Source organism: Danaus plexippus, chromosome 15 (genome assembly GCF_018135715.1).
Source record: "Danaus plexippus chromosome 15, MEX_DaPlex, whole genome shotgun sequence".
NCBI classification, from domain to species: Eukaryota; Metazoa; Arthropoda; class Insecta; order Lepidoptera; family Nymphalidae; genus Danaus; species Danaus plexippus.
The window spans coordinates 8,120,397-8,132,677 of NC_083547.1; the positions used below are offsets into that span (position 1 = coordinate 8,120,397).

The following is a 12,281-nucleotide window of genomic DNA, read 5'->3' on the forward strand; positions in this document are numbered from 1 at the left end:
TCCTTAAATTGAGCTTATTTGTATTAACCTTTAACCTCGTAGGCTTTACTGAACCAAGTGGTAGTAACACCGAAAGCGAGGCGAACGACGACACCACCTCCGCCCCCTTCACCGAGGCGACCGATCTTAGATGGTTTGGCGTGGTTATGGCAACAGTGGAGGGAAACTGGCCCAGGGCCTGAAGGTGCTACGAGGCCCAATAGAAGACCAGCACCATCCGAGAGACCAGCTTCATCCGGGGATACAAGTTCGAGAGTGAACTGGTTCGGCTCTGGCCCATTTGTAGGAAACGCTGATGAAAAGCCGACGTCAAACAGAGTGGGTTTCGCATCACTGTTGCTTAAGTTATGTGATTGGGGTTGAGGTGACGGATCCTAGCCTTTGATTAGATCAGTAAATAGAAAAACTATTTCTGATATAATCAAAAGCTTTTATATTTAATACTGTACAGTTTTTAGTTTTAATAATTGTAATTAATTAATTATTTGTAAATATGTATAATATAGGCTCTGTGTAAACCATTCGATCGCGAGTCTCCGACAAAAATATACACTACGATAGTATATATCGTATGGTAACAACTTCATGCGATACAGCAGAAGTCGGACGTGAAGCGAATATTTTGTTTTTTTACGAAAGTTTTGTATTAGGCTTATTTATTTGAAATTTGCTTCGCTGCCTTTTTCCATATCTCATGCAAAATGCTTTTTATCCAAACGATGTTTTTCTAAATCACTTTTATATAAAAAATAATTTTAGAAGCATTGTTATATCATTGAGATACATACATATGTAGTTTTTAATAAAGTTTGGAACATTTCATTCGTGTCTTATTGTGACTAACTCACAATAATATGGCTATTATTTTGTTGTCATAATAAACTGATTTCCGCACAGTATTTAAATTTATTTTGTACGAAAGCACTTGTGTATAATTCAAGATGTTTTAACAAAGATAGCGGGTATGTATGTGTATTTAAACAATTAAAAAGCACTAGGTGTGTCTAAATTATTGGCGATAAAATTATTTATAGATGTAATCCATCTCGATCATCGGATTGAAAAAAAAAAGAAACGGGATACATATGTACATATGTGTATATAGCACCAGTGACGAAAATATATTATTTCATTGTAAATATTAACGTTGAAGTAGAGTAACAATTAGTATATTAGTTGTATGTAAATAATGTGAGTGTCTGTGCTAACTGAAGGTTAGGTAAGTAAATGTCAAGTATCCGTGAAAATTGGCTCCAACTAATAAGTTTCTAATGTGATCTTTGCTTTTCTGTGATTTGTTTTTCCTAATAGTTATAATTTTCTGAATTCTTATATCCATAATATAACATCCCTTTCCTAACTATTCATAACTATCTCTTCTTCTATAACTTGAGAGGGTTTATTAATATGCAATAAGCTAGTAACATAACATTATTTTCCTTCCGGACCACAAATCGAAATCCATAGTATTAAATAGTATCTTGTAACCATTGTATAGTTATATATAACGCACTGTTTCATATTTCATGCACATAGTTTAGATAGCAAAGCCTATTATTTATTTAACGCTTTCAATATCATTAACTTGTCTTAGCTAATCTTAATACTACTTTTCTTCAATGAAATCTTTAGAATTCTCGATACTTTCATTTTATTACATTTAATACTAACGCCAGATTCCGTTGGAGCCTCCAAGTGTTGTGACGACGGAGCAGGGTCCTGGCCGGGGTCAGCTGGTGTCCGCCGCCATTAACGTGACGAGAGCTTTCTCTCAGTTTTTAGGAGCAGCCATACAGGTATATAAATATTTAATATAAGATATCAATATATTAATTACTTTTAAGGCTACTTGAATCCAAACGTGAGTTGACCTACTTAATAAAGATGTTCTAAATTATTTCAGGAGTGAAGGAGGTATTGTCTTATAAATATGACGTATATCATTCAGTAACCCAAAATAATATCAGTAACCATTAACAATCAATATTTAATTAATCTTTTCTAAATTACCCGCAGAAATCTTCAATGTTATTTGTATTTTATATATGAAGAGTCCACTCCTGTTTATCCTGCGACTTTATTTTGTGCAATATATATACCAAGTACATTTATATCTTCTGTGTATTTCCAGGGAGCTGCGCAAACTGTGCAGAGTGTGTTCAGATATGGTCAGCGCGCTGCCACTGATAACTACACCAACGGTTCGGGTTAATTGAGACTGACAGAACTTCAAACTTTTCCGAAAGTGTCATTGTACGCACTATGTGTTGACAGAGCTCATGTAAATAGTCTAGGAGCCTCACGAGCTGTAGATATTATTAAATTAATTAGACTAAAATATGTAAGAGTTCAGTCAGAGATATGGACTAATTAAGTGACTTTTAAATCACTGCGTGGCGTAAAAAATGACAAGAGAATCAGAGATTTTTCAAATATTCTTCTCAGACTTCTTAACAATAATTTAATATTTAATATTTGTTTTTACAATTTTAAAATTAAAAAGCAAATAAGCAAAGTTTGAAAGGCAATTCTTTGCAATTCGATAAATACTTCCTAAACTTTTCTCTGGTTGAAACGTATAAACGAAATTCAGTGGATTCATTCTCATCTTTCCGAATAACTTTCAATAGATTAATTTTTCATTATTTGTGACTCGCCTTATATGTCCTCGTTTCCTTTCTTAATGTAGTATTTTCGAATGAATCGAACGAATTAGTATTTAATGGGAATATCTCTTTAAGATACCTCTATTATTTCTTAAAACACATATTTTTACTAAGCTTATGACATTAAAAATAAATAATTTAGTTTCTAACTAGTTTTAAGTCTAATACATGTGCCATTTACGCACGTGCTTGGTAAATAGCTTCGGTTTCTTGAATTTTATTTATTTGATAATTATTTTTTTATATTAAATAATAAACAAGCAAAGATTAGTTTTGTATGTAATGAATATCACATTTTAATATTTTGTCGGTACACTGAACTAATATTTAAGAAAATATGTATGTTTTTCGTCACATTGAAAGGTTTCTCTGTATATAAGTGCTTTAATGATATAATTATATGCATATAAAATAAAAATTGTTTAGGCTACAAAAATCTTTAACGGCTGTGGTCGAAGAAAATGTTATAATGAAATACATTAATAACAATTTAGAAAAACATAATTCTGATATATATTCAGCGTATATCTTTATTACAACCAAATTTCAACATTTTCGCAATTCGATTAAAAGATCTGTTTAAAGATAGCTTTACACTGCCAGCATGAACTTCTAGATTGATAAGGATTGGGTTAAATAACTTTTTATATCCACGAGTAACTGCCGCTTAGTTTTAATTATATTGTCATACTATAATATATTGTATATAAATTCATGTAATATAAAAATAAAAATAAATAATTTATCATAAAAATCGTCTTGTTATTCATTACCGTAAAACAGATTAACAATCTAGAGGTAGATTTATAACAGGAAATATGGTTTACAGTATTTTTTGATATTTTTTACCAATATTTAGTTTAAAACCGAATTACTATAAATAAAACTAATATTTTCAAATGTAGGTACTGCGCGTTTTTATTATTTTAATCTTCATACTCCCGACGTTTTGATTACTTTGCAGTAGCCGTGGTCACGGGCAGACGAAATGAAAATGTCTGATAGTTGGTCTCGTTATTTGTCGTCTACTTCCAACAATTTCTTAATTTCGTAGCGTACCACGCTGGATGCCTGCAGAATGCGCTCACTGTGTCTCGAGGTCCTGGGAGTAGTTACGGACGTGGAAATTTATATTTGAAGTGAAACTTCTTATGCGACTTCCAACAAGATCGAGTTAAACATTTTACGCTCCTGGTGGGGGAAGGGGGTAAAAAGAGACAAAGCGAGAGGGAATGCGTGGTGCTCGCTTGTAAGTAATAAAGTTTGTCATAAAAAAACATTAAAAATTTCCTTAAAAATGAATTTCTACCCCTTCCTGTTTTCATTCGAATATTACGAAGTTTCAATTCTTCCACGCGGAGGGACACCACGCACAATTTTTTTTTACGTGCCTGTCCGAGGTGTTCAATAGAGTCCATCTTATTTATTGAAATTAAGATGTTTTTTTAAATATAATTATCCTCGCGGCTAATATGATTTCATTTCTTATGATCTGTGTGCAATTTTTTATTTCTCCTTCGTGAAACATGACATTTTAAATCAGTCGATTATGAGATTTTATAAAAAGATATCTCTCATGATTATTATATTACGCTTACATTTGTATACATTATTGAACCATTGAAAAACAATTTGTTGCTTCAACAATTTAATAGGTAACTTTGAAATGTTTTGTAACAGTGAATTCAGATTACTCTGATATCTGATGAGCCGAACATTTAAACCTTTTTTAACATTAAACAGAGGCTGCCATGTGGAGTAACTTCATTAATAACCTTTTTTCATATTAAACAATAGCATAAATTCTAATATCATAGTTGTACAGAAATTATATTCACTGTCCAATACCAAGACCTTTGTTCGTCATTTGTTCATTTGCTAAGAAATTTTGTACAGGTGTAAAATAAATATTTCTATGAAACGTCTCGTAGTTGTTATAAGTACCTAAATATTTTTTTTATATTAATCGAAGCTTAGCATTGTATGGTGTTAGGTTAATAATTTAAAAATATAAAAGTAACTAATCATCCCTAATTAGATCCGTTTTAAAAATTATTACAAACATTTTTATATCGATCTTTCGAGTTTTAAATATTAATCAACCTATAGATTTATAAATAAATTAAACACAAATATAATTTTGCCATAAAAAATGTATGTTCCATATTGGAAGTTTTATAAAGAGTTAATGCATGAACGAGTTCAATAGCATTTAATGTTTCTTATTGAATATATTTTTTTTAACAATAAAACCTATACTATGTTTTCTTGGAAACTGAACCAGGTGTAATAGATTTTGAGGTTCATAATGTCCAATAAATTGAAATAAGTTATAGTCCTTTCAAGTAGTAAACGTGAGAAATAAATTACACTATTTAATTTTAAATCATTCTATTACTCGCCGTTTGTTTTTTTTTTCTGATCGACCTTGATACAACGTCTTTGCGAGCACGGGACAAACACTTTTTTCTAGTGAAGTCCAAATTACTAGTATGTATGAATTATTTATGATACTGTATTTGTTCTGGCAATAAATGTATTGTTCGATCGGTATTTAGACTTAATCTGACGGCCGGTTAATATCCGATATTCTGTATTCGTTTTGTTGTTATTAAAAAACTATGGTAATTTTTATAATAAAATGATATTGAAGAGAGCTTAATGATAATCATGAAAAACTTGAAGTGGATTCTTTCATATAACGATTGTGATAAAAACAATTTCATTTAAGTATTTGTCAGTTGATCCATAATGTATGCGATAACTAAGTTTCAAATAAACTTTGTTTACTGCTCTTTTTAAATATTCAGCAATCCTATTAAAAATGCAAATTCTATTTTAATTGTCACATAAAAGCTAGCATTAGATTTTTTATATAAAAAGCTTTTTTAGAAAATTTATAACCTTTGCCGTGCCATTATAATGGTAATAATATTGTAAATGACATGTGTCTTTTAACAAAAATATTAAAATTTTAAAGGCCTATAAATTTAAGGTAAGTTGTTATGTTTTTGTCTGTCTCACTTACTATTTATAACATATTTAGTTACTACGAAATCTAAAAATATATCCATAATATAAATAATGTGAAGAAAAAACTGTGTAAAGACGTAATAATTTAATTATAATATTAAGGCGTGTATACATCTATGCTTATAGGTAGTAATCGTAACTGATATGTCCAGTAGATAGGTGTTTTTGTTGAATTCAATCGAACGAACATGTATAACGTAAAAGTTGCCAAACTCGTTATGAACACAAAAACTCTATGTTGTTATGTTGGAGTGCAATTACTTTTATAGCATTATTATAAGTTTTCTAGTTGAATAATGACAAACACAAATGATAAGACTGAATATAACTTACGTACTCTTAATTTTAGTATGCTCACATATGAATTCTATAGTTCTAAACGATATTTACTTATTTTATTTAACCTTACATGAATTTTTCATTTTGTTTCAAACGCTGGATACTAAACTTAATAGTCCTGTATCCAGCATGATAAAGTTTATCCTTTTCCGTATGTACTTTGGTCTCCCACTGTTTTGATTTGATCTTCTAAATATCCGAAGAGATATATGAAGAGAGTGAGCATGGATGCTTCTGTTAAATAGAAAAAATTGATGTTAGAAATGGTATCCCTTGATCGTCACGATTCTTATAAAACATGACTCCATTTCAAAAAATAAACATAAAAGATGTTGCGGTTGCCTTGCCAATCTTGATTGTTAAGGAAGGACTAAAGGGTCAGAATATGTAGATAGCAGCAAAGTGTGGGAACAAAATAAGAGTAACCAACTCTCTCACTCATCGGGCCGAAAAGCAGCCAATAAATACTGCTTCACGCTGATCTTCTGTGAGAGGGTAGTTCTTACCCGTTCAGGCCAGGCCATGTTCGAGCTGAAGCTTCTTCACCACAGCTAGGCACCGTAAAAGTGAGTGGAATAGGTGTTTAAAACTTTACAATTAGAGATAGAAACGAGTAACTACAACATGCTAATAGCTCGGAGAGCAGAATATTCGGATATGTATAAAAGATAGCGGAAAACTTTACATAATATTCAAATTAATTTGAATGAGGTAGAAAATTAAATGATATTAAATAAAAATAATTTAATTTAATTTATTTAGATTTTTTTTTATTATGTATATAAGTGACCTGAAAGATCATTTTAACGAACAAAAGGTTTTGTTTTGTTTGTTTGTGAATCGAAAACTCCCTCAATCTTGTGACAAAATTTCTTAGTGGTTTAAAAAAATAAAAACATTAAAAATATATACACAAATAATATTTTAGTTCGTGGTAAGGGTAAGGTCTTTAAAAATGCGATTGAAATTAAATTTGAAAGGCGGACAAAATAATGAAAACTGGCGGCAGATGACGTTGGTGTCGTGTCTAAATAAGTTCGTTAATATTTATGTATTGATTAAATCACTAATAGATTTCTATTGTCACAATCCACGTTTATTGAGTTACCTTACATGTAAAATTCAAACAGGATACAGGGAAATCCAAATCCTATAATAATACGAAACATTTATGCTAGATAATGTAATATTGATTATTATTATAATTCCATTAGATCCGCTAATATATTATCGTTGTAATAAATGTCTTTTGTTATTTTATATGATACTTGGTTCTGATCCTGGCTTCACCCACGTGAGGTTATTATAATGATTGGCAATCAATCATTGTTTTCTTACATTAAAAGTTTTACATATGCATGTTTTTCTTTATACCCTTTATGACGTGTGCACCTATTTGTCTGACGATCTTCTTAGTAGTTCGACCGTGAAGAAAGCAAACTCACTCAACGATGAATAAATTATTCTGTGTGGAATTTTCATTTATTTAGATAAAAGTACACCAGTTACTTTTTTTTGTTATGCGTATTTATTGGTGCCTCATATTTAATATGCTCATCATGCCCTCACTAAATTATATCTTGTTTAGACCACACAATTTATTTTACAATTTTTTCCAAATATGTTAGACTATAAAGGACATTTGTTTTTCTAACACCCTTGCTTTCGTCCTGAACAAACTAAATTATCGATTATTTCATTTATCTCTGAGTAATTGCCTTGTAAAGGACGTGGCTTGGACTTATCAATCAATATACATATTATAAAACGAAGTCCCTCGCGCGTCTGTCTATTTTTGATAAACGGAAAAACTACTGCACCGATTATCAAATAGTTACCATCACTCAATGTCGTGATTCTCGAGGAAGGTTTTAGTATATAATTTGTTACGTTTTTGTATTTACTTGTGTGTACATTGACGATAATCGTTGAAGATGTCGAAAGAACATGAGCCGTCTGAGAGCTTTTAACGAAAACGCTGCCTAAAGTATTTCAGATATAACAAAATAATATACGGTGGAATAGTGTATCTTATATAGGTCTACAGAAAAGTCCGCGGTGGCATATGTCTATACTTTAAGGATAACATACTATATTCATTTTACAACTTTTAACAATTGGCATTCCTAAATCGTTTATTGGAAAGCTATTTACATACATACGGTACTAAGTCTTATCAACATAAATCACTTCGTTTTCAAGTCTACATCACTATCTGTAAATTCTCAAAATTAAATAGGCAATATTATTTATATATTTATATATTTTTTTTGTATAGAGCCCGCGCGAAGCCGGGGCTGGTACCTAGTCAGTAATAAGTCATCGAATAAAACCAAACTAGGACTTAATTCAAAATCATCATTCGAAAGTAAAAGAACAAATCAAACTTCAATTGGTCACTAGATTGCTTAGCTAAGGTCAGTCCTGTTTAAGAGACTAAAAATATCTTGTTAATATATTTTTAATGAATCCTAATAATAACATATGATTCTGAAGACGCCGGTGGACAACAAAAACAAAAGCAAATAGATAAAAATATAATGCTCTAAGTATAAAAATGTATTCTGCATTATATCAAAAGTAACATTTATGTTATTTTAATTAGGCGATATTCAAATGAAGTCGTTATTTATAAAGGTACAAAAGAAACCGGTACGCTATTTCTGTTCCCCGAACCTGAGTTGCTTTAAACACTGGCTTTTCCCTAATGACATGACGAAAGACGGAACCAAGCAAATTTTTTTCTTCGATTTGATTTAGATTATAACGAATTGAATTTACCAGATAGCAATCTATGTTTATTATCGGAATATACAATGCATATTTTGGACAACAAGGGCTACAAAATAAAGAATTTAATTTAAATTGATTATTGAGAAGTTAAGAAAAGAAGGTCTTGTCATCTACGTGTAAGCTGCATCGAGAAGAATATTATTTTTTTATAAACTTTATTCATTTAAAAGCCACGTGTACCCTATACACAGATCTATCAAAGTGTGATACGAGAGGCTTTTTACACAGTTAGTCTCCCTATTAAGAATGCCACACGTACTCAGTTAATTAAATAAATCCAATCTATTTATTTTATACGAAGCTCTTAAGTAATCGTATTTAAATTCTAAATATATCCGAGGTGTAATCGTATCTGTTTACGTAATATAAACGACCGTGTTTTATTTGAGATCATATTGGTATGTTTTATCCCACGTCTCGATCAATCAAACGTAAACTGAATAAACATGTGGACAATTCTTAGAATTAATTAGGTGTGTTCTGAACGCAAATACTGCCTATTACTTACTGCTGTTACTTACCACCCACTGTGACGATTTCTTGAAAGCACTAAACACTTTAATCATATCTAAGATTTGGGAGTGTATTCATTTAAATAAAACTAAGATCTTCGGATATAGTATACATATAAAACAAATTTACATCTATCGTCTGTATTATGTAGTTGTAAAATAATAAAAAACTCGCAGTACGTCCGAAAATATTAGTTTTATTTAAAGAATCACCTTCTCTATATAATTAACACAAACCAAATGTTAAAATACATCACCAGAAATACATCAAAATTAAAAATTATCATAGTTCAATAATGTTGCCAGGACTATGAATATATCTATATAGTTACTAGTTACTAGGTATGTTATTGATATATGAATAAAATTAACATACCTCGTGATCTATGTTTTTAGAATGAGATGTTCTTAAAAATGGCGTATAAGAAATGTTATAATTCAATTTAAATATAAATTAGGAACATACGAGATATTCGACTGTATTAATATATTCTAAAGCTGACATTCATGTAAATATACCACTTCAACGCAGGTGTTTGTTGTTGCCCTTTAAAATTCAAATCAGTTTGGCTCTAGACATTATAATATAATCACGGTAATTAATATATCTTTGTTGATATTTTGCATGGAATTAAATGTATGTATTAGGTAGTATATTTTATTTGTTGTTAAATGAAATATATTTCAATGTCAATCACCGTCCACACCAATCAAAGTTGACTCTTTTATAGTTCTTTATGATGTATTATTTTAAGAAATATTTGCTATTAAGTAGGAGTGTTATATTTTTTTTAAATTTAATTTATAACAGGTTAGTATTAGTCACACGTGTAGCAATTGCAGATTTTATTGTACATGTATAAATATTATAATATTCAAGAGAATTAATATGAATTCATATTTATCATTGCGTCGGAATAATAAGGGAGTAAGTTACTATGCCAGACAGACTTTCAGCTTCGTGTGTTCGTTTACTTTATTGTATGACTTGACATCCTCACCAACCAAAGACCACAAATACTATTCACATCAATATTCTAGACTTAAACCGAAATTTCATTGTCTCTAATGTATAATGTATATTAGACACCTCCCTTACCACCGCTGCTCAAAATCAGAGCCTGGATAAGTAGTTCGCCATACGAACTGTACAAAGCTACTTAAAACTTTCGGTCCTGGTCCATTCACCCTCTTCACTACCCTGACAGATGTAGATCATAGATATATAGGTTGAATGTATCAGAAACTTTAACCTGGATCCCTCCACAGCCCACCAATTCCACATAGCTTAATAGGCTTAAGAATGAAATATGTAGGTCAAAGATGCCATTACAGCAATTCTGTCCAACTTCGAAAACAAAGCATATTGGAGTATCCTGACTAGAGATGAGATGGGACTGAATGAAAGGACAGAATTGATTTTCAAAATGAATGTTAATATGAGTAACTCGGTTTGAAACAACGACTAACTTTACATAGTACTTACTCAGACTTTCAAATGTTTTCTATGGTAATCACTCCGAAATTAAGAAATGTTCAAAATGTCCAGTTTCAAGTAGCCGTAAACCGTGTTATTTTATTTTTAAACGAGTAGATTCAAGCTTGTGCATCTTATGGATAAAAAATTTTTTTTTTTTTCATAAAAACTGTTATATCGGAGGAAATGAGATTTTTTCTTATAAGAGGAATAATAATAGTCGTCTAAATTTTGACAATTCGTTCGATCGTTATTATTATATAGATATTTAAGAATTTTCAAAGCCGCATACTTCTTTTATATATTTCTGAATTTAATACGGTCATAAAAAAATAATCACAACATCTATTTTTGGTGCACGACGATAAGGGGCAAGGGTTATCACTCTTATTTTTTCTGTATGTTTTATTTTAATTTATCACAGACTGATAATTTTTTGTCTATACAACGTAAACAGCAATAATTTTGTTATTTGTAATTCCATAGCCTTAATACTCTGTTAAGAATATTTCGAATTTAATAAATATATCTTTTTCTTAATTATTTATATTAATATCAATCAAATTTTGCTTATGTAAAATAATAGACCTCTCAGAATTTGATTATTTTGTCTACACATTTTTCCTTATGCATATCCTTTAAAGATTTGAGTGAGGCCAACTAAGACGCAGATTGTGACAATGCAATAGAGCCACTTAAAACACTGACTTGCAAGCTGTCATCAATGGTTTGATAAAAAACATAAGAAATTATTTCGATTTAGGGACTTTACCTTTTTGCGTTTAGGATACATATTAAAAATAAAAGCTTTCAATTGATTATTTTATGTATGACGTCTCGATCAATTATAAATTGCTTCCTATATTCTACTATTCTACTATTTGTAGTAACACTGTATGCCTCTCATGGTAGTTTTAAGTAAAAAGTTCGTTACAGTCGATGAAATAATTCGAATTTATATGTTCACTTTTGTATGTTTTACTTCAGCATCCCTCATTTGAGTATAAAATTATATTGTTAATTGGAACAGAGATAAATATTCCATGTAAAACTAAAATGTCTGGGTATATAATCCAAACTAAAACTAAGATTTTGTACTATAATTAACTAAAAATTAGGACAAAATGACCTAACGTAATAAAACAATATGTAAGAAAAACAAAAAAGTCATCATAGTGTATTATTTGCAAGATATAATTGCAATTGTTACGGAGCAGTGCAACGTGACTAAGTCTCTGTTGCAATTGCAGTAACCTTGGAAATAAGCTTTCATATCTAAAGCGTTCTGTTTCATTCAGGGTTTTACCCGTGTTCACCGATTGATAAATGTTATAATTAATATCAACGTGTAATACTCGTACTTTATAACGCTATATCACATTCATTTATTATATCAGCGTAACCAATGCCAACCAGTAGATTAATATAGATTACCATTGTATAGTACATATAAAAGCCATA

The 12,281-nt window shown here is 30.3% G+C and overlaps 1 pseudogene; it reads left to right on the forward strand.

Moving 5' to 3' along the window:
• Nucleotides 1-3,419, forward strand: part of LOC116766347 (mucin-2-like) — a 48,181-nt pseudogene extending 44,762 nt beyond the window's left edge.
• Nucleotides 3,420-12,281: the final 8,862 nt, after the last annotated feature.